This window comes from Doryrhamphus excisus, chromosome 14 (genome assembly GCF_030265055.1).
Source record: "Doryrhamphus excisus isolate RoL2022-K1 chromosome 14, RoL_Dexc_1.0, whole genome shotgun sequence".
Taxonomy (NCBI): domain Eukaryota; kingdom Metazoa; phylum Chordata; class Actinopteri; order Syngnathiformes; family Syngnathidae; genus Doryrhamphus; species Doryrhamphus excisus.
The window spans coordinates 11,629,250-11,653,843 of NC_080479.1; the positions used below are offsets into that span (position 1 = coordinate 11,629,250).

At 39.5% G+C, this 24,594-nt stretch overlaps 1 long non-coding RNA gene across 1 annotated transcript; it reads left to right on the forward strand.

The window, feature by feature from the left end:
- On the forward strand, nt 1-24,450 carry LOC131101830 (uncharacterized). The gene is made up of 3 exons (XR_009119322.1): nt 1-71; nt 268-377; nt 24,380-24,450. It is a non-coding gene; the product is annotated as an uncharacterized LOC131101830 (long non-coding RNA).
- The last annotated feature ends 144 nt before the right edge of the window (nt 24,451-24,594 follow it).

The following is a 24,594-nucleotide window of genomic DNA, read 5'->3' on the forward strand; positions in this document are numbered from 1 at the left end:
AGAAAATGGAAGGGTGGAGGGAATGGGTCAAACTCTTGTGGTTCTTGAGCTGGCAAGGCAGCGCAGATACTGTAAGTGCTGAAGTGGTTCAGGCCTTATGATAGCCAATTAAAATGTGATGTAGTTGACCTCTATAGAAACACTCTAGAGTGCATTACATAGTATGTAACAGTCTTCTTAAATGCAAAAATGCAATTTCATTTCACACGTGGGTGTTCTCCATAATGTGAGAATTAACATTATAAAATTGTACCTGATTTCTTACAGGTTGACCTCATTCTAATGCATACTGTTGATTTTGTGGTTGGAGACCATGTGAAGTCGAGAGACAGCGTCACCTTGAGGCAATGATTTTCAGCAGCACGACCCAACATCTAGTAGGTTCCCTTCATGTTGTCCCACAATGCCACTTTAGTGTATCCTCTGTATTTAAAACATGTTGACCATTTCGAGGTGCATATCCGGTATAGTATTTCTGCAGTAAAAAACAAACAGTATACTGTGTAGTAGCCATAGACAGAACATTACAAGCTATACACAAGTACTGTATAATGTATGATTTTTCAACAATTTTACTTCTGAAGTATTCCTGTTGCAGTCCTGTAGTTTTCTAATGTCCTTACTATTCACTTTTTACTTAAAATATACTGTACCGTGACCGTGTGCTTGTCCAACATAAAAGGATACAACAATGCAATATTAACACGTAGGGGAGAACGCTTGCATCGGGTGACCAAGCATCCTGTTTTCATGTCCTGCTTTCATAGTTTTTCATTGGGCCATTAAATTGAGTGACATTAGGGCACTCTGCTACGCAGTCCTTGAGATGGCAGTGTAGGCGGCTTTTTGAATTACAGTTGCCAAAAAGACCCCCCCCCCCCCCCATGCAAAACATGCATAGAGTTAATCCTCTGAAGCTTACTGAGTTGAAACCTTGTAAAATTTGAGACGTCATGTACAACAGCGGTTCAAATTGCCAAGTTCTTGCAACTTTAGAGGGCGCATTTTTACTGAAAATATTGGTTCCAATCCAAAACCTGTCTTTCTGTTTATGAAATAATTTTTCCAGATGGATTTGAAAGTTCTTTCTTTGGAATTTGGGTCTTTGGATGTACCCCGCTTCTCACCCCAAGACAGTTGGGATCGGCTCCAGCATAGCCGCGACCCTCGTGAGAATAAGTGCATTTTGATTATTATTATTAGTTATTATTATTATTATTATTAGTTATTACTATCAACATTTCAGGTTTTTGTATTCACATTTTACCTTTTGCTCTACTTTTTCATTGGTTTATTTATTTTTTTGGTTTAATATTATTTCTCCATTGTAGAAAATACCAATACTGCATGTCCCCAAAGCCACACGTCCCCATGCGTTAGACTGTGCAGGTATATCTTATGCTGTGGCTAGTGAGTGCATGTGTCAAGTTGTAATGTAATTTGTGTGAAAACACTTTCAACTGTAGTGCACTGACGCTTTACTCTTGCTGAGATCGTCGCTGCATGTGGCATAATAAGTGACAAAAGTGACATTTGCATTACACGGTTTGCACATTAAATATTCACATGGCAATGTGTAATAGACCCAGACCTTCCCTGCTGCTGCCGGTAGGGGATTTGTTGAAGGGTTGAGATACACTACTTTCTCCTATTATGTCATGCTGTCTTATCTTAATTCATAAATGATTGTTTCAAAGCGAAAGGTCATGGGTTCAATTCCACTTGTCAAATTAGTGGCAAAGCACACAAACACATAAAAAATATGTTTGGGATCATATGAATTTAACAATGACTAAACGTTCTTTCAAATGGCTTATTGACATGCTGTCATAACATGAAAATGCTACTGCAGCGAAAACCCCCAATGCCTCTTACAGGCAATCAGTGGAAACATCACAGAACTCCATAAAAGCAGGAAGACACCTGCTGAGTCATTAGAAGATATATTAGTGTAATTAATGTATGGTAATTGCAGCCTTTTTAGGTAACAATCCATTTGATGGCAGTAACATTACAGCCATTACTGCACACGTTTGCACAAATCTGATGATTCGGCCACATAGGCAAACATTTTATGTTCTGCAGGCTGCATGTAGTGAAATAATGAGTTAGCCAGAGCTTTGCCAAACTCATAAAAGCACTGTACAATTCGGTTTACCTCAACAAATTGCAGATTGACAGATAGGACTGAAACTACAAGCTTTGTTTTAACAAGCTGTTTTGATACAGCTCCATTTTAGATTTTGGATCAGCTGTGTCCAATGTTTTCTATGTTTTCTACCAAGGGCCGCATACTGAAGAAAAATGTTTTTTTTTTTAAGTTTATTGTTAAATTATGTTTTTAGAATGTACCTAGTACCCCCAGGCCACACTTTGGACCACCCTGCTTTGGATTGTGCAGGTGTATCCAGTGAGTGTATGTCTGTTTTGCAACAAAAAGGATTATTCAGTAATAAATAAATAAAAATACATTATAGAAATTAATATGTACAATACATTGTATTCAATAGTGCATAGTAAGAGAATAAACAGTGTTTAAAGCATGTCAGCATGGGTCAATCCACTATCAATGCACATTAATATAATTATGATTGTATAATCTATACTGGCTTACTATGTTTTAATGACAGCTCACCCACAAGCAGCCTGGAGAGGCGGCATTATTTTGAATTGTAAAAATAATATATAATTATGCCACTTTTATAATAATTATCTTTACTCCACAGGCTTCTGTGGGTATTTTGTGCCTGTATTGAAGTGTGCGTGCGTGTGTGTGTGTGTTGTGCCGGCATGAAAACAAGCTAATCAAACTGTATACAGCTGTTTCCCCCCTCGTCTTTTTTTGGTTGACATTTTTTCAAGACCTACGGGTAGACAGTAAAAGGCCAAGGATTATACAGAGCAACTGTGGAACATACACACCCCCACATACACAACAGATTGTGTGTGCAGGTGTGCATGCATGCATGACTAATATTTGTGTTGTGCTGAAGTCCACCAGGTTCGGAGCTAAACTAATGAGCTAAAGCACTTTGAAAGGGCTTATTACATGTCTGTCAATAACGGGCTTTTTACCATCCAAAGTATGTGATGAAAAAATATGAATTCATTACAGAGCAATGAATGGGAGAGTGGCCAAAAAGCCAAAAATGTAAAATAATATGTAGGGAAGTTTATTTATTTAATGTGATGGCTGTACATCTTAATGTCACCATGTGCATTAGCATACACTATAGACTCTCAGTGACTTTCTGCAAGCTACTTTATCAGCATTTGGTGTTTTCAATTTAAGCACAAAGGAAAAGTTTGCTCAGACAGATTCATGTGAAAATGTGCTAAGCGTTCATCTTGAATACATAACAGCAAACGATGATTGAATTGATTATCAGTCATTGTTTATGCATGCGATGCTCATTCCTCCTGATTATGATTTTAATAACGACAGACACACGTGTCGGCCAAACGCATGTAGAATAATTATAAGCAACCTGAAGGATGCACAGGCCATTGACCAGCATATTGAATTTGACAAGCAATTAAACCTGCACCGCATTCACACCACTTAACAAACATATGCAAAACTGAAGCAAGGTCATTACAGAAGAGTTAGTCAGCTTTTTTTTTTGTTTTTTTAGAGCTTCATTTTGGCCCTGCCCACTGTAGACTTCTTAGCCCTTATCGCATACTCCCGCCTGCAGCGAGATGTGGGAAACAAGAATATAATCCATCTGTCGAGTCATTTCGGACTCACAGAGTGCTCATCCGGTTTGATGGCGATGGCTGTAAGAGAGCTGAAAGTCTGCAGTTAAAGCGCTTTTTTTCATGAATCCATCGTGGGTGGAGTGAGAACTCAGTCAACCCAAAACCAGAAGGGATGGAAATGGTTGAGGGTTTTTGGGTTTTTAAGGGAGGGTTAAGAAAGGGACAGCTTTACTGGTCCAAAAGGACTATGCAGGGTCTCTCAAATTCCTAATAAAAAATGTGTATATCTAAACAAATGTACCTAACTTGATTTTCAAGCATAAAAATTGCTAAATGAAGAAAAATATAAATGTAAGCACTGAAGACAGACGTGATGATATGTAGTTTCCCCAACTAGTCACTAGGTGTCAGTAGTAATTTCCCCGTGTGGAGCCAATAAAGGCATATCTTATCTTAATATTAAGATACACACACAAACCCAGTGGAACACATTAACGGCAACACATACAAGCACAAGATTTGTGTCATTAAGTGGCTAATTTTCTTTTATTCTGTCTACTATATTGGGAAATATGAGTATAGAGGTGAATATAGGGGTGTTATTTAATGTCTACAGGGCTCTCAAGTGTATTAAGAAGTAAACTGATTTTCTAGGCTCTAACATTGAATATATTGAATATATTATTATATATTATTATTATTATTATTATAAGGAATCCGAGTGCAAGGGAATTCACTTATCACGGTCGGATCTGGAACCAATTAACTGTTGATAAACAACGAATATTCCAAATAGTGTGTCACCTTTAGCCCGCTTCCAAGATGGAGTAGGCTACATTGCACACAGTCACACTAGCACTTTGCTATGTGAGCACATCCAGTCATTTCTGACTCCCTTCCCTGTGAGACTGGATTAGAGTTGGTTGACTGTCAGACAGGCTGTCTTACTGCTCGACAGGTGCTTTTGTCCTGACAGCACATACTGGTCCCAACACCTGAAGGGCTATGGTGGGGTTGAAGAGCGCCACAAGTCACCTGCCATTCAGTCACACCAGCAACAGTCAGTACCTTTACTTGTACTAAAACAGTTGGACTCCCCATTGAGACATTTCCTTACATTACATTACTTTAACACTGTGAAGTCAGCCATGGAATGTCCAACGTGATAGAGTGAAAAGGTTAGCCTCCTTTTTGCTTTCTTAAGAAGTAAATTTGTGGCTCACTTGTTAGTATTTCATGAGATCATGCTTGGGGGGCAGTGTTTTCTTCAGACTGGCTGACAGAGCAACGGCATCCCTGATTGACTAGCTGTTTAGCTTCCTGTGTAGTCATAGTGAACAATGGCTAACATGCCAATAATTGATCACATAGTCTACATGTGTTATTATCATTCTTGAACAGGCAAACACAATCTAATTAAGGTGTTTACATGCATTTTTTTAAAAAGCTGGCGTCATGCAATTATGCTGATGTAAACATAGGGGCTGGCTAAGAACCTAATTGCTAATTAGAAAAACAGACACGCTCGTAAGGATGAATATCTCCACTTTGGCTTCATTTCTCTGGCTTCTCCTCTTTGGCAAGAGCCAGAAATGTTAATGTTGTAAAGATTATATCTATTCTTGGGTGGTAGGTAGCAAGTGAAAGAATAATCACTTTTGCAGAGTAATTAAAGTAGATGCCTTTGCTAAAAGAGCTTTTAATTGATTACCCTTGATTCTCTCTGAAATACTGTAGGTCATATACTTGCCTAAAATGAGCTCCATTAGTCTCTCGCGTACTATTTATATTCTCCTCTCCGCTTTTTTTCACTAGTGTTTCAGCTTTGATGGTTGAGATTAAATTGCACTATTGTACTTCTTCCTACACTGCAAACACTCCAGGCTTTTCCATCCACATTCACTGAACACTTCATTAGGTGCGCCCACTCAATCTAATGAGCTACCCATTCTGTAACTCCATCAAGAAAGTCTTGAGCAACATGACAAAGGTAGCATTGAGCAACCATTGTTTACTATTTCAAAGAAAAACGTGTTAATATGTGTATATATATATGATTGCGGTTGCAGTGGTGCAGTACTGAGATGTTTCTAATATGTCTTATATATCTAATCTCTAACGCATACCTGTTTTACCTGTTTCATGCAAGCCCAAGCAAATTTCCCCCCAGAATGAGATGAATATAATCGCTACCTTACACAACGTGTGGTTTTGATAAATTAACAAATCTGTGGTGAATGTCTCTCATTTAATCACACTGATGAATGAAAGGCAAGGCCGGTGGTGCAGGCTAGATGAGGGTAACTGCAGCACATCCCCATTCATATCACTGCTAACGTGAAGAGCATGCAACGATTCAACACTCGCCCCGATAAGAGAAGGTTTGTGTAAATGGTTTTGTAAAGGGTTTGCTCCTTTTCTGAGCCATGTTAAGTTAAATTCAATAGACAGCTCAATTATTTATCAGTCAGTTTGCATCTGCTCAAGCAAAACTGAAATGTGTCAGGGAATGATGTAGTTAAGAGTCAATTACAAACATCCATGTATTATATACAGTGTATACATATATACACTCCTATGCGCTAGACACCGAGATGTCATTTCACTTCATGCTTGTTGCAGAGCTTGGATTTCAGTGGGAAAGAAGCATGTCAAACGGTTATAAAATGCACTTATGCCACCTTGTGGACGTTTTTTTTGGCTTAAAATTGCACCAAAGCTTCTATTGTGCAGTTGCATCATAGCTCTCACCCAAAACATAGCATTAGTTCAACAACACGTGTCATTGTTAAATGTCATATGCACAAAATCTTTGGCTGCAGAATTGCTTTGAATACCTGCTGACTTTACTTGTAATGCACTTTTGGCAGGGAGGATCAATCCCAAATAAGGGGAAATCTGTTGTGAAGATAATGGCTAACGATTTGTGCTTTAAAAGAGTGACTTCAAACTGAATTTCCATTTTAAGATTACTGCCGGAAAGTGGTTTTATCAAGTCTAAATGATCTAAATGGAGCGATCCTTGACTTAGTGTTCACACCCGAGAACATCTTAAGTGAGACGCATTCTCATGCATGAATTTTCTTCCACATCTTAGATGCTTGAGATATCATTTCTGGGTTTGTAGGAACGGTTACGTATCTGCAGATGGCAAAGATATAATTAACATATGTATGAAATTATCATGCAGACTTTTAACTACAAATGTATTCAATCTTTCTTTGACAAATAGTATCCTTCCAGACCATGTAGATACCTCCAGAATTGTCTGTATCTTCCAACACACATGATGGGTATTCTGCTTTCCTTTTCTTATCTTCTTTTCAAACATGAAGCACACTACACAAGCTTATTTTACACACCTCACACACTCTGGCTTAATATAATACAGCGGAATGGATGGAGAATTGAGAGGATAAGTTTTAGGATGGCCTCAAGCAGAGAGGCAAGTAATGGACTATTATGAGTGGAGTGGAGAACTGGTATATCCATTTGATTTTTTTACAATCACAAAATAGCTGCAGTGCTATGGTTATAATCACATTTTAACAGAATATCTGATGGATAGTTGGTAGAGCTCCAAGGGTAGTAAGATGTGGAAAAGTGAAATTGAAACATAAGCTTGTGTAGAAGTGAGATTTAAGCTTGTGTGACTGAGAACAATGCATCTGTGTGTTTGCCTCTTCCAGTATTTTTCCATAAAGCATACGTATGTAAGTGTTGCGCAACTCTGATTGTGCTATGTGAGCATTCTATGAGAAACTATTAGACTGGAAATGCACTGAGCTAATACACTGGATCTAAATGTGCCAAAATATCATCCATTCATGACATCTAGAGAATCTCTAACCATTCGCTTGAGCACCTCTTCTCTCAAAAGTGGAGCAAACGAGTGTGGAAATGAATTTGTTTTCACATATAGCAGTACAACAAGCTCAAGGGACATATATTACAGTAACATCTTTAAAAAGAATTGAAATCTTCAAACTTTTTCTATATAACACGTTCTTGCTAATGCATCACTGTCCAACCCGAGGGCAGAACCTCCAGTCCTTACAGTATGTTCACTTCATTTTTTTAACCATCTGGCAGTTCATCTGGAGCTGATGATCGATATCATATTTTCAGCAATAGGGCATGAAGTCCATAGGTGGAGATTCGTAACACCTCCTCAAAGACCTGCGGGATGTCTAGCCCAGGAAGGACCATAATCAATGGTGTCAAATGGAAGAGCATTAAAAAAAAAAAAAGTAGGTGTGGGGTGGTTGGTTGGGGGGGGGGGGGGGGGGGGTCTCTGTAAAAAACTGTGCTTCATTGTTAGGATTGGGAATGCTGCTAAGTCAATAACAAAGTACGCCATTGGGAAATAAATGGTACGTCCAGTAATCTAGGTATTAATGACAATACCATCGCATACATTTTCATTGGATTAGACCTAAAAAGTTTAGGAAACCCTGCAGAAATTACAGGAGAAATTACAGTACAATAAGCCCTCATTTATTGACTTTAATTGGTTCTAGACGTGACCCACTGACTAAATTCATTCAAATTTCCTCAGACTTAATTTACTCACTGTTCTCTCTTTGAATCCTGTGAGAGATGACTTTAGTCTTTAATCCTCCATATTCCCAGGTGAAGTGCAGTAGATATGACACGGGCGAGAAATGAAGTTAATATTGCCCAATTGAGAGCCACAACAACTGTAAGTCGATTGACAGGAAAGATTTATTATTTTGTCTCAAGCTTCCCACCCTGGGGATCAATTATACATAATGTTCTGTCTCATATATTCGAGGCATACAGGAGAGGTAAATATAGATTTGGTCAAATCTGAGCCGCCATGAGGGGGGTCTTTTTGGCTGGTAAGAGGCTGGCTGAGCAGACATGTTTCTGGGCCAAGGCAGGATAGTTGGGGGGTCTTTGTGTATGAAGAAAAGCCAGCTCTAGTCTTGCTGCCATGCTGCGATTTGGGAGATGTGAGGGGGAAGCTTTTGTACAAGCGACTCTCCCAGTGGAATGACTGCAGCAGGCACATTAGCTTGTATATATTGATCAAGGATGCAGGGAATTCAAGGAAAACATGGTGTCTTTTGTAATAAAAGCGGATTGATGCTTTTGTTTCCGTTCCATTCCCTTTTGTCAAAACGGAAGAGAAAATATTTTGCCCAATTGACTTTTTAATGATGATGATAATACGGGTCCCTAAAGGCCTGTTTATGAGCACAGGAAATAAGAAAAATCTATCATATCATGCCTCGTTTGCCATTTATTTTTGTTTTTTTGGTTGAATAGTCACTTTTGAAGCTCTGGATTCTCTTGTCGTCATTAACAAAAACCTCCTCATAGACATGACACTGTCTTTGACCCACTCATAGAAAGATGAGTGCACCCAATTAAAAATCGTACAATGTTGAAACTTTTTAAAATAACTCTTGCAAAAATGGTTGACTAGTCTCTCCAATTCTGCTAATAAAATAAAATTTCTCACGATCCTATTTGTCGAGCCCAGTGTAAAATTAATCAGTCATGGGAGCCAAAGAAACTGAGATGGGGGAAAGGGAAAGCCAGGTGTGCAGGAGAACACGAAGGGCCTCGGGGTCTGGGCTGAGGGGTGAGGGACACAAACTGGGTTGTGTAACAAAAGGATGAGCTTCACTGCTAATGACTCCCACAGGGGAAGACCAGCTGCTTAGTTAGCTATGGCTCGCACCCACACCACTGCCATTGGATCGACTCTGCAGCTTACACATTTAAGGAAGCCTACACATCAGGATATCGATTTGCACCCGTATACTCAACAAAAATAGAAACACAACAATTTTTCTTTTGCCCATATCATAACACCTCCTACAAAAATACCTGATGCCATCGAATGTGAGCATTTGCACGCTCAAGTGGGTTATGACCTCAAACTGCAGTCAGGTGGAGATCACGATGAGGATGACAAGCAAGCAGATACGCTCCCCTAAGATGGTTTGTGACAGTTTGTGATGGAATTATTTGGTTTTGCAAACCGATTGTTGCAGCGGTTGTCCTGGTAACTGGTCTCAGACTTGGAGGTGAAGATGCTGGAAATGGAGGTCCTGCACTGGTGTGGTTACACATGGTCTACGGTAATGAAGCAGGATGGATGCACTGCCAAATTATCTGAAACGCCTTTAGAGAAACATTTTGGGGTGGCCTTTTATTGTGGCCAGCCTATGTCAAACGTGCACAGAGAAAGTTGTAGATCTTTTGGCTTGTGAAAAATAGCAGCAAAAACAAACGTTCATACATTTTTATTGAGTGTAGAACAAAAAACTCTGGGAAAAAAAAAAATTCAAATCTCCCTTCCTGTTGTGTCCTCATCATGCATGCATCATGAGAGACTGACTGTCTTTGGTTAAGAATTAACTTTCTGCATACACCGTGCATTGTTGGCTGTAGGCTATAAACAAACTGTTTTGGCACAATAAAACACTATCAAAAATACATTGGACAGACATCTGTGTGTTAGCAAGAGATTTGTAACAAAGCCCTCGGTACACCTCTCTTTGACAAAGCATGTGAGCCCTCTAGTGTCAAGCCATGTCGTTTCAAGGGCTGAAAGTATAAACCCCCACATGAGGTTTAATATCGCTGTTTTCCTTCAATAAAAAAAACTTCAATTTGAGGATGCAATTTGCCCTCTTTTATGGAATTTAGAAAATGATAAAGCAGCCTCAATGTCCTTGATGTTGAACACACAAATTGCCACGCAGCTGACATCACAGCCAAGGTTCCTCAAGAGAGAGAAAATATCCTCTGCCAAAGAAAGCATTAAAGAGCTTGGGCATTAGCAGCTAAATGATTTGCTTATTTAGTGGAGGTGAGCTTTATAAATATCAAAGACTTCATTGAATGCAGAATGATGAGTGTTGTGTGTCAATTAATATGCATCACAAAGGCCAAGGCTGCAGATGCCAAATACAAAACTCATCTTCTGTTCCTTTAAATCATTTCAAATAATTCAATTCAGATGTCATCATGTGTATGCACAGAGACAGTCTGTTCTGTTTTTCCCTGGAGTCTGTATAAATGAGTTTAAAAAAAAAAGAGAAGTGGAGTAATTGATGAATTGGACAAAAGGTCACAATACAAGGGCATGGTGGAAAAAAAAATCATTCCACCCCTGAATGTCTCTCCCGCTGACATGCAAAATCAATCACTCTGACTTAATTTTAAAATAGGAAGCAAGATGAATTCCGTTCTGCTACAGAACATTAAAGTGGATCGTTTATCACATTTTGCTGTTGTCGCTAATTGAATTCTAATAAGCTTGAGTAAACGAGTTAGCCGTCAAAGGGGGATGCTCCGATCAGGGTTTTATGCTGCAGGAGTGAAATCGACAGATACCGATACCTATCACATGTATGGTGCAGACATGATTTTTTATGTATTACATCAAATAATAATGAGAAAACATACTTATAAACATAGAAGAAGCAATGCATGTAATATCTCATGTGCACCGGATGCTAAGATGATTTATAGTAACAACTTCATCACTGTGTGCAACTTTGCAGCACAACAGGAGTATTTTCGCTTTCCTCCAGAACTTGTCTTGTTCCCCTCCATCAGAGACATAATCGCGCGATCCGTTAAGCTGGTAATGGTGGTGTGATCTGCAGGTCGGCCGGCTCCATGCCAGAGCAAAACAGCCTCTCTCATGGCCCATTACGGTCTGCTTAATGACCACACTGATGACCCAAACTCTGTGGCAGGCAGTCTGTTTAAAACAACATTTTGCTGTCCTTGCCAAGGCTCAACTCTGCTGAACTTGGTGAATTAAACATTTGGGAATTATTATGCTCACTGATTCCTCATAGATATTTCGACAATTGAGTCCTGGCAGGGAACCAGTTGATGTATTGCTTCAAAACAGAGCATTTTGATTGTGCAGGTTGTGGCAAATCAATGTAGGTATACAGCGCAGTGTGCTATCTCCCTACTTTTCTCTCTTGCAGTGATTTGTAGCCGCGTTGCACAATGACTAGAATTGACAGCTCATCTGGAGAATGAGTACTACAATCATAGGCAAGGATTGCTGATGATTTGACAGACAGAGAGAGAATGGTAGAATTAGCGTGTGAGAAGAATGCATCAAGCATACAGCACTGAATGTCTGCATCATAATTCAGTATGTTTGTGGGGTTGTTTTTAACCTTCAGTTTAATTTCAATAATTAAAGATGGGCTCACCGGCTGCAAAATGGGATGGAACAGAAAAAAATGACCAAACAAATGCAGCATATTAAGCAAATGCATTATGTATTCCTAAAATTGAGAATAAACTCAAGACTACTTGCAACAAAGATTATCAAACTTCAATTTATGTTGCAATTTTGCAGTTGTACAATATGGAAACACCATTTTCTGCATCCACCCCTGACATCTCTTATCTCATTGTATAATTTGACAGCAAACTTTGAGAGCTATTTCAGAGTTGAAGTGAGCAGCTATTGTATGTAACCCATACCCATCGCTGCAAATCTAAATTCTTATTTCTGGATCTATTTGCTCGTCATATGTATTACCGTAGATGCCTATTGGCAAATAGCAGATGGACACAAACAATTGCACATAAAATGTCTATTTTTGGCACTGGGTGCCTTAAAGCAAGTACAATTTAGCATTTCCTGACTGAAGGACTCAAGCTCGCAGAAATAATTTCATAACTGTAACGGATTCATGAGGCTGACCAAGGTTCAACTGTATTTACTGTGTAAATTATTACTGGCTTAGCGTAATGAGACTACTGTTAGACTAGACTACTGTTACTAGATACTTATGAGAGGACAAAATTGCCTGAAAACAATAGCAGTGGGATTTTATCAACACTGTGAGGGAGTGCAATTGAAGACTTCATGGTCCTTGGAGGATACACCATATTATGTTTGCAGCTCTCTGACTTTCCCTCTGAAATTGTCTGGTGTTAACATGATCTTTCCAAAGAAATAAGCCGACAGCAATTTGAAGAATTAGCATGGGAGCTTGCATTAGCATCAGTGATTCCAAAGGGATGTGACCTAATTAACTTATCATCTTACCTTAAATTACAGCTGAACAGCATGAGCAGAGATTCTCGTTTGTGTGGTAAAATATGTCAACATACTTGATCCGGGGCATGTGCATGAATCCAAATGAAGTTACGTCTTGGTCAGCTTGCCTAATGGGAACCATGGCAGGTGTTGATCATCTTTACCATGCACTGCAAATCATTAAATCGTTAAAAAGATGGATTAATTAAATTAAAAATTTGGGAAATAACTCTCTCCAACGGGATGTCCAAAATTTAATCATAAAAGTCAAAATTGTATGAAAATAGCATTGTTATATTAGTAAAAATATGATCAGTAAAAGTGAGATATGAATAAAAAATGCAATTTCTTTATTTCTATTCCAAACAAAAAAAAATTGGGTGGGGGGGGGCATTTTTTGTTTTGTTTTTTGTGGTTAATGTTACACTCTTATTGGAATAAAGTCTAAATATTTTGGGAATATGTCCCAAAGGATGAAATCCATTCATCCATTTTCTATACTGCTTGTCCTCAATAGGGGTGCTGGGGTGTGCTTGCACCCTGGACTGGTCGCCACCCAATTGCATGAAAATAATATAATATATAATGTAATATTTATTACATTATATGTAATATAATATTGTAATATTTTGACAATGAAACAATAACAGCAAAAATGGAAAAAAATGAGTAAAGGTCGAAGTTGATTCCTGTACCTATGATCTGCATCTGTACCAAAGTTTTATCATTGTACAAAGAAATCGAACAAGTTGATTTTCAGTTAGGTTTGTAACGTATAAACACGGTCAAAAAAATTCTGCCTTGCAGTTCAGAAAGGCAATAAAAGTGAAACTATTGTGCCACACTCATTATTAGATAAGTTTAAATGGGACCTCAGGGAAATCATAAAGGAAATATTATCGAAAGTGCTCGTGCAAGTGTTATTTCTAACATTTGAAGAAATCATTATGTTATGTTCCACATTTGCTCAGCTTCCCATTTTTGCTTTTTATGGTGACAGGCTTAATTCCCCGTAAGAGATTACTTTATCTGAGGAGTACCACGGTCGGTAATTAAGTCTCAAAGAAGAGCTGTCTGGAGTCATCACCGGGGGAAAAGGTGGACAGGCAAAGTTTGAGCTGGTGACAGATCGTGATTTACAAGACAATTTCCTCACTAAATCTTATCATGCTCAGAGACATATTCTGAAGGGGAGCTTTGGTTTGGTGATTCGGGCCAGTACTTAATGGAATTGATGGCTCTGTATCAACTCGGGTGGAGGAGGGGGTGGATTGGTGCTATGCCAATAAAACACAGAAACCTTCCTCCTTTGCTACTTTGACTCAGGCGGTGATAGAAGTTTCAAAGTTAAACTCTTTTATTATGCAGTTTGGTATCATTTGGGAGGATTATTTCATTAGCGTCTGAGAGGTGTCATTGCAAAATGTGGGCGCAAGTTTAAAAGTCAACAAGGGAATAAATTGAATTTTGTAATACAGTCCAGGCTGTTGCTCTATTTTAAAGGTAAATCAGATACTCAGTGATGTACTGTATTGTATATGATTTTTCGCCATATAGCAGTTATTTCAGAATCCTGTATCATGATGCTGCCATTATCAATGAAAAGTAATATTGCTTGTACAGTAATGTCCTGTTTATATTGGCTAATTAGTTCTAGACCCTTTGAAATATGGGATTCCTTTTCAGAAATCCTATTTATCCTATTCATAAACATAATATTTTCATAGTCAGAACATTAGAGCCCTCTAGACATAAAATAGCACCCCTATAGTCCTATTTACACTGGTATTACCCAATATAGTAGACACAATAAGTCATATAAAACATAAATAAAACTGATACTTGTGCGTGTCACTACAAACGTGCTCGTGAGGGGAGCTGAGTGAAGGCCGAACAGGAAGTGATGTTGGGGGTTCAGAGTTGAGTTTAATTTGGGATGGGTTACTCCAGAAACAGAAGCCCATGTCTTTTAGGGATTATTGTGCCCGTTGTCGGGTAAATTAAACTTGCAATAAAAGCCTGTTGTTGTGGTGAACATTACAGTAATACTAGTAATAATATTAATACTACATATTATTCACAGCAACTGAATGCTTATATTAGTTGTAGCCATTTTAATGCTTGAAAATGCTTACTGGCTCAAAATATTAATAGGAATGTAGACATAAAATTCCAAAATGAAAATGAAAAAAGAAAGTTGAAATACTTTTGGAAACCCCTGCCTTACAAAATCATCCTCTTAAAATATTATTGCCAGACGTTCATTTTCAAACACCATTTTTTATTTTATAGGTCGATATTAAAAGGATAAAAATTATATTCTTCCATTTGTGGCAAAAAGTGACAGTCAGGGTTTCTTGATGCTGATTTACACAAGCTGATTTATACAAGCCACAAAGACATTTTAGGTTTGCCTTATATTGGCTCGCTTTTCCAGCCATCTGCGACCAACTAGAAAGACATCTATTAAATGAAATAGGGAGTTGTGATTGAGAGATGTCGCCACAGATGTTACTGAAGTTGAAGACAAACTACTCTTAGTCTGTAATAGTTTTGTTTTTTTTTTTTAATACAGGGGGAGTCAAGGGTCTAGCCAAGCAGCACTCGTCCCCAATAGTGCATGAAAAGAGGGATATTATCTTGTCTCCCCTCAATCATGGAAAGTGTGCGTGGGGGGTGGGGGATAACCAAGCGGTACAGTCGGACAGCATCTAAAATTGATGGCTTTAGATTTTGCAGCTTGGCTATATTTCACTTAAAGTTAGATTTGTAGGAAGTGGAAGTTGGTAAATGTTACCATCCTGTTATCATCACTTGCTGCCATTCATTGCTCACACATAAACATCAACTGTATTACATTTTCTTTATGGACTGTTCAGATATACCTTTGCACATTGTTTCCCTTACCTCCATGGTTCCCCCTTTAGTACTCCTTTAGTACCCCTTCACACACATGACCTGAAGCCATGTACCCCTACTAAATATACCTTTTTATCCTAATTAACTTGAAATATTGAACATAATTAAGTGGTTAATTTTACAGTAATTCTGAAAGGTGATCGGAACTACTTTGATACCCAAAATTCCCTCCCTCAGGTAGTGAGATTTAACCAAGATGATACCATGATAATATACGAGTTGGCATCCATTATACATGCACGCTCACTGCACTTCTATTTGTTGTATTCTCTTGTTACAGTTTATAAGACGTTGTTGTTTTAAACGTATGTTTTGCGGCTCCAGGCTATTTTTCTTTCGTGGGCAAGGGGGTAAAATGGCTCTTTTCATAGTAAAGGTTGCCAATTCCTGCCCTCGGGGTACACGTACCCCACTTTGGGAAGATATTATTTACCTGTACTCATACAGACCTGGTTTTGTTTTCTTCTTATTTTATTGTATGTGCTAGTTCTCAAGTCTAAGGCAGTGACGCCAAAAATGCTTTTTCTTATACATCATTTCTTTATCACTACTGAAAATAACTATTACATATTGTTTTCTGTTCAAGGACAGCGAGTAAGGAGCAAAATCTTCTGCAGTCTTAGCAGGCAGAGGCCATAATATGGCGCATCAACAGTACGCAGGTTAATGACACTTTAGACTGACACAAATATTCAAGAGTCAAATTTAATTATCAGTACTCAAAATTTGTACATGTTGGCAGCCAATATTGAAAATATTCCCTGCCTCTCACGCCTCCCTCGACAGTTCACGCCTATCCACCCCCTCACCCCACTATTTGAGAAGCAGACTCACCAAGGCAGTCAAACCTTACAAGAACCCATGACTGCAGGGAAGAAACTTGTCAGAACTCTCATCTTCAGATCAGACTCCTCCTAAATGGACACTTTGGTCAGCATTTTGCAAAATCCAATTAAGTCCACTCTCAACACGCTTTTCAACTTTTTCACATAATCCACAAAAAAAATACATCAAGCGCCGCAATATTCCCCCTGAGTCCCTGATGGCTGTGAACACAAAACCTGGATGTGCAGTAGCACCCCAATCCCCCCCTCCAGGTGGTCAGCTTGTTATACGTAACCTGAAACATTTATTCAAATTATTTTTATCAGCAAAGAAGATCACATTGGTTTGGCATGATAATGAGTTCTCCGATAGCAGTGGGAATGTGCTTCTCGGGAGACATATTCATTATGGATACTATTTGGAGGGGGGGCATATGTCCCGAAAGAGCACACGAAGCGCTAGCCAAGAAGGGAAGTGAGGAGATAAGGAGATCAACTAAGGCCAGGCTGTGTGAATCAGACCAATCGTTGCAGAGAGGTGCTGCCATAAGAAATTACAGTTTGATGTGAAAGCTGTAGTTTCGATGTAAGAGTTTTTAGATATATCTAAATGGCGCTTCTAAGTGAAGGGGTATAACAACCTCATCATTTCAATGAGCGACCCAGATGACAGAGTCTTTAAGCTGCAGTTGAATTGCTATCCCAACATGAGAAGTACAATGCCTGGACTATGAGAGGACAGGATTCTGAATTAGATACCGTGGTGGCGCCATAGCCTTGCCATCAAACGTTACACAGGTACAGTTCATCCAAAGATGAACGTCCTAAAAGCCGTAAAATATGGATTCCAACCTACTTTTTGATGACAAAATTGAAAGTCGAACAGACGATGACTCTTACATGATGTCAAGAAATTGCTAATCATTTCAATTAAAAAAAACTATTGTATGTACACTCTTGGGAGTGTAATCACATAATCAATTGCAAGATTTTAGGGATACTTTTGCCATGCACACACGACCGAAAATAACGTTGATTTCAAAATATGGGACTGTGCACATTGTGATTCCCACCGTCTGTTTTGTGCATGTTCGGAAGTGGGTGAGATTTAGTCGCCCATCGTTTACCCAGCTTGGCATGCCATAACTTCCCTTTAAGAGTATCAGATGGACAAAGCTGCTGTCATCGTCGCCTGGACAGGCTGTGACTGATTGAGCTTGACTTGATGGAGTACTTTGCATGACATTCAATCAGATAAAATGGCCATCAGTTGGTCCGTATCGTGCCATAAATCTCCACTGGGATGCTAGGATTATGTATTCTCTTCTCACATGAATCATGGTTATACCTCATTTAAGAGTCAATTATTCCACTGGAGGGAAAAAACTAAAGGTATGAGAATAACCTTGAGAATTTAGCTACATGCTGTTTTTTTGGATGCTCTGGCTTTGTAACATTTGTAGCATTTATTTGGGGGAATTGTGAAAACGTGCAATAAACTTTTTTGTTATGAATTATTGCCACCTTTGATGACCAAATGGATGCAATTCCATCAATGCTATTTCAATGACCACTAATGATATACAGTATCAGAATTTTATTTCCTCCTGAGACCAACTTATATTCTGTTGAGGGCTCAGCGATCAAACGTACTTCTCATCTGCACTTCAAAAACGTCTTCTGGTATAATTCCATACTATTTCTTTATGTTGAACCTCATTTGTTGCAGTTCACCCTTAGGTAAAACAGTGTGCTTTTGATGTAGATTGAAACAAAGCCAACTTGTAAAGGTTAAAAAAAAGTAAAAAAAAAAAATACAAGTGCAAGATATGGCTTCCATGCAATTACTGTACTGAAGTGATAAATAATTAGCTGCCTGAGGTTGACAAAGGATAAATGATATGACCTCTCTTCAATTTGACTGTATTTGGATTTGTGTTGCAAAACCACCTGCAGAGCCAGAAAAGCAAATGTGATTACTGACTCAGTTTATGAAAAAAAACACAACTAAAGAAACTTTGTCTTCCGATCAGTCCACTTTCCTCTCACTATGTGATCATTTATATCCACTCAAACATACAATAGCAAGGACAGGAGGCATATTGAATTCACATTGCTATTAAAATAGTGCTGCAGGGTTAATGACGGGAGGGTTCTAAAGGCAGACAAGGTTGAAGAATGACAGTTTGGAGCTTAGTAAGTGGTTGATTATCGGTCAAGTAAGTGCTTGTTATTCGCAGTCATTTTTTTTTTTTTTTACATAGACAAAGACAATTTTCACCAAACCTTTGTGGACTGGAGAGAAGAAAAGGGACAACCTCTTCTTTAGGGAAACTGACTTTTTTGTTCCTTGATGATAAACTGCAGCAAGCCCATCATTTTTAAATCCTGTACAAATAATATCATTCTGCAAAGCATATTTGTTGCATAAGTGTTGTTTGTGTGCTATTGGTAAATTGGTCCACTTCGGAATCAACGTTATGACTAATAATAATGTCCATAGATGCTGCATTCAGGAGATATGGTGGCAGGAGTGCTGTCTAGAAAGCTGCTGGCTTGGTTAAATACAAAAAAACCACACTTCAAATTTGGGACCTGTTTTTGTTGAGACAAACTTCTCTGATATTGGGCATTTCCCCTTTAGGGCCACTAAAAATACCTCCAGGATTAGAACTCTGTCTTCGTCATTTGGCATCTTCATCTCTCAGGACTTCCTCGACAGGTTTAGTCTTCAGATATCTCACTGCCTTCCTTGGGGGGCTGTCTCCATCGTCACCCCAAGGGATGATTGCATCACTGATTGCAGGCCACAGATTTGACACTAAGGTCACCCATGACGTCTCTCCCCACTTTCTTTTCAAACATGTCTCTTGTAGGCTTTTTATCTAGACAATCACTTGTAAACCTCTATTATAAAAGTCCTTTCAGATGTATTCAGTGCTGAGTAAGTGCATCTTGTGACAAGCTGAGAAATTACACTGGCTGACTGACTAGCAGAAATAAGTCCAATGCATGCAAAGTACAGTGGTATGGCCCTCCAAGCGGGGGTATTACAGATGGAGAGAGAAGGAGTTGTAGGGTCAACGCGTTGTGGATCAGTGAGGTGAAAAATTGCAGGTGGCACAGATGGTATGCGCTCACCTTCATCGAGTTCTCACTTCATCAGTCTTCTTTGCCCTGGCACTGTTGCTTTATGACATGACCTAGTGGATGTGTCCTTTTATGGGATTATCTATATGTTGTGTATCTTCTCATATCGGGAATCAGACAGCAGACAATGAATCTGCATGTAGGATGAGCACTAGGTTAGCCAAAATGTCAATGGACGACTGATTTAATAAAGTTTTGCAAAGATACTTTCCGAGAAGGACCAGAGGGTTATATTTAATTCATGTAATTACATTCCCTCAGAGTCTTCAGTACATATATTATAGATTCTGGATGACATGAATGTAAAGTACACTTTGATGGGTTGGCAGAGACATCCGACAACACGGTAGTAATTCTAGTTTCACTCTGTCTCAGTCCAAGAGAGGGGGAAAAAAACAGATGTGCAGGCAGCAGCAAAGAAGCAGCTGATTGTGTTTGGGGATGTTTATTGCTTCACTGGCTGCTGAAGATTTACAATGAATATCTCGTTTATTGCTAACACTGAGCTCTGCATTTTTACACCGCCACACACCAGGTTTTCAAGTGGCCCGAAATGCAGCTTGTTTTATTAGCCTTATGAACTCATAAAGCAAGGTGTTGCATTGACTTGTCTTTTTTGCCACTGTAATTGTATCTAACAGTAACATAGGTCATTATATTCAAATAAAATGACTGTTGTCTATAGAAAAACTACAGTATATGCCACGTCTTCAGAGTAAGCAGCATGTGTTGTGGGAAAGATGTCTTGGTAGAGTCAAGGTCAGCTTTTTTGTGCAAACACCATATGTACAAGAATGGCCATAATTATAATGTATATATGACGATCTTCCAGAAAAATTGAAACAAAATTAATTTTTAGGACAAAACCATAAATATTTTTATATGATGTTGTCAATATCAGTGTAGTATTTTGGAAATAAAAATGATATACGTATATACCTGAACAAAGTTTTAGAAACGGTTGAAAAATTGCAAGAGTTTACAATTTGTACTGTTAGATCTTAAGGGGGTTCTAAAAAGAAAGGCTGATCAAGAGTTAAAGACCATATCTCCTAAAACCCACCTAAAAGAACACTTTGTACTATTTCAGTTTTATTCAATGTACTTCAAAATGCAATTCAAATCAACTACAACTGACTATAAACTGACCAGAGACCAGTGATGCCCAGCATGCCCAGAACCTCCCTCTAGCCTGCCGACAGGGAGAAGTCAGCTTCCGAGTGACTCAACCTCGTGTCCCTCGGAAGCAGTGGGAGGTGACGCTTCTCACCCCAAATATAAATCAGCCGATCCTTTTCCAGACTTTTTGGAATTTCTCAAGGCTACGCACACTTTTTCGACACTGCCTTCTCAGCCAATCAGTCAACATTTGAGAGGGCATAGGGGGTTGAGCTGGGTGATGACCGAGGTTGAATGCTATTAAGTCTATCCTGTCCTGAGTGGAAGAGAAATGATCAGATTTGTTGACAGAGCAAAGGAGTTGATGGAGGGTTAGAGTGATTAAAGAATGCAGGAGAGGATGTGATGGAATGGGGGAGGGCTCCTGGACTCCGGGTCAACTGCTGAACTCTAAAAGCACCCATTTGATCATGACATGTCAAGGATGTGAGTAAAGAAGTAAAGAGAGAGAGGTCAGCCAGAGAAAAGGTTGGCACAGAGTGAATGCTCATCGTTTGGAGCCAGATTGAGTGATCGGTTTCAGTAACCGCTAAGCCCTTGTTGTGTGTATGTGCCCCATCCCTCCTTACGGGTAGGCGGTGTATTGCCTAGGCCATGGATTTGATGGACGGTACATCGGTGAGCCGCATCGATCCAAGAGGTTTCGCAGGTGGTGTGTTTGGGAGGGGGGTGGTATGCCGTTTGGTTGTCACAGGCCGAGAGATGGAGGATAGTATCAGGCATGCAATCTCACAAGCTAGGGACCCTGGTGTGGAGGGAGCAGTCTGGGCTATCCATCTCTATGCATTACTCTCACCCTGCAAGGACATTAAGCCAGAGGGATAAGAGTCTGTCTCGGAGTGTTTAGAGCTACGCCTGGTTATCTCTCTGCAGGAACCACAAGACTAAGGGCAAGCATTTCAAACCAGGTCTGCTTTGAAGTCAAGTCAGCTGCTTTCCGCTTTCTCCTTTTTTGAACAGTTTCCTGTCTCTTTATTTGTAGATTACCCTTTTCCAAAGCTGAACTTTGCTCAGCTTAAAAAAAAAAGACAGCAAGTCTATGTTAAGGTCAAACCCTACTCTTTTTAAATCAGAACGCGCACTTGAATACCCTCTGTCCCCAGTGAGTCTGTGGCCAGTCTGATGTGATGATGGGGCGATAAGCAAGTTCTGATGGGGCCTTGAGGAATGTCCAAATGTGGTGGCCTGTCACTTCCCGGTACTGCATTGATCTTGCATTGAATAACATTGATCTTGCTTGCTATTGGGCCCAGGACGTTGCTGAATAGTTATCTGTTATTTAGTAACAAAACCTGTTCATGCATCAGTAAATGTGCAACTGGCCCACTAAAAATTTTAAAGAAACTGGGTACATGCTAGATTAATTGGTTACTCTAAATTGTCCATAGGTATGAATGTGAGTGTGAATGGTTGTTTGTCTATATGTGCCCTGTGATTGGCTGACGACCCGTCCAGGGTGCACTCCGCCTCTCTTCCGAAGACAGCTGGGATAGGCTCCAGCACCCCTGCAACCCTTGTGAGGATAAGCGGTAGAAAATGAATGAATGGATGAATGGATGGCCACAACAAGCCAAGAACATGCCGAAATGAAAGAATTGTCGTCGTAGGCTTCCTGCTTGCAACAAATTCAATACACCATCCACTTTTAATATAAAGTCCATATATTTTTCTCACTCATTCAGCATTTTGTCCACAGACTTCTCAATAGAATCACACAATAACCTCCTCCCAAGTATGTTTTGCAAAAATAATAGATTCAGTGTTCATTTTTGGACATAAAGGTTTAAATGCAACAAAGGCAGCAGATGATCCTTTTTATTTTGCACAATGAAAGTGCATCAGGATAAAATCGATGTGGTTTTGAATGTGTAACCGAAATGAACAGAATGCTTATTTCAGTAGCCATCTGCTTGGAAATAGGTGCAGGAGGCTGCATTTTATACTTCTACGTCTGTCATCTTTACGACAAAGCCTCAAATAACCATGACAGGATGCCAAATTCTGGCTGTCATCCTCAACTTTTTCTTTGGTCTGGTCTACCCTCGAGCAAAACATGCAGTATGTTTAACAGGAATTTAGTAGAAAATTGTAATAGGCCCATCGATACAGTACATACAGTATCGATGTAGGAATATGTAGAGCAGCTGCCTCTCCAGCACACCTCCTCCAAAAGGAAACTTGTCAATACATAGCTACAGGCTAGGAGGTTCTGATAAAATCGATTCACTCCTAATGCCGTGTGGGTTGTTTTGCCTCACGGGGACAAATTAATTTGGCATACATCAGACAAAAATCAGTCCAGTAATATATTTTGGGGGTGGCGGAGGTGGCGGAGGTGGCGGAGGTGGCGGAGGTGGCGGAGGTGGCGGAGGTGGCGGAGGTGGCGGAGGTGGCGGAGGTGGCGGCGGCCACATTTCCTACTAAAGCACATGCCTGAACTTCAAGTCACAACTTGTCAGTCATCCTTTCCTTGGCTTTTTTGTGACCAACAGATTATTTTGTCCCGGGGCCCAGCCAAAAATGTCAACGGCCCTGGTCCTACCTACAAACAATTTAGAGTCTATAAGAGTCACACACAGACTAAACCCTTGCATGCTTACTACATACCCCAGAGAGATGGCCAAAGGTCGATTGAAACCCTCAATATCCTAACAGTGAGGCCAACACACGAACGTGGACATGTTTTGTTCAAACTCAAAGCTATAATTCCCAAATACAGAAAATGAATAAATCAAAGATCCCATGTGCTTTTCCCCCAGATGTCCTCGGTTAGCCAAAATGCAATCTACAGTTGCCCAGCTGCACTACAAAAGCAACCATTATGATAGTAAATAGCACCTGGGACTTTCAATGCCAAACATTTAAAATTAATTAAGTGGATTTGTTTGAATTACTTCATCGCTGCAAGCAAACCTTCTTTTTGACTGCTGCCCAAATAAAATGCTTAGTGTAATCATCAGCAATAGCACATAACTCTGAAATGAAATGGTTGCTCCCATGGGTTGTCCTCATTTGTTGACATGACTATAAATGGCATTTTCAGTGCCACCTATGGGTCAAATTTTGCGTTTTGCTTGATGGCATCCATGTTTTTCAACCAATCTTGCTCAAATTCTACAGACATATGCTGTCAGTCCCCTGAAGATGTGTACCAAATGTCAAAGTGATTTGGCTAAACACACTTAAGTTACAGTGGGTGTTTTGTAGTCACTGAACTGTGTGAGAAATTTGAAGTTCATCCGACTTATGAGGTCAGAAAAATAATTGCACACCTGATGGACCACTGATATTTGTGCAGGAACAAAACAAAAATATTGTTTAGTATTACATGTACAATATCTTTACTCGATAGCATTACATCTTATTGCCACCAACCAGGTTGGCCAATTGAGTCTCGATCCATGTAAAAATCAATCAGGCTATAATTCTGTTGTTATTACAACGGGCTTATCAATAACCACATCCAAACAATCAACAGCTATTTAAGCCTTCTCTGGGTGAGGGGAACAAAGTCCATGTTTTCATTAATGATGCAATTTGTCATCAGCAGGTGAGGCTCTCTGTGAGACAGATGATTGGATGTGAGGTTCTAGCTCCAAGACATCCTTCTAGACACCAGTGAGTATGATTTGATGCACTGGTCACCTTGACGCCCTGACACCCAACATGATCCGGTGCTTCTCTAAGGCAAGATCGAGCACAAATCTGCCGGGTTTCAAATGTGGTTTTAGATTTGACTATGATGGATAGAGGCTGGTATCA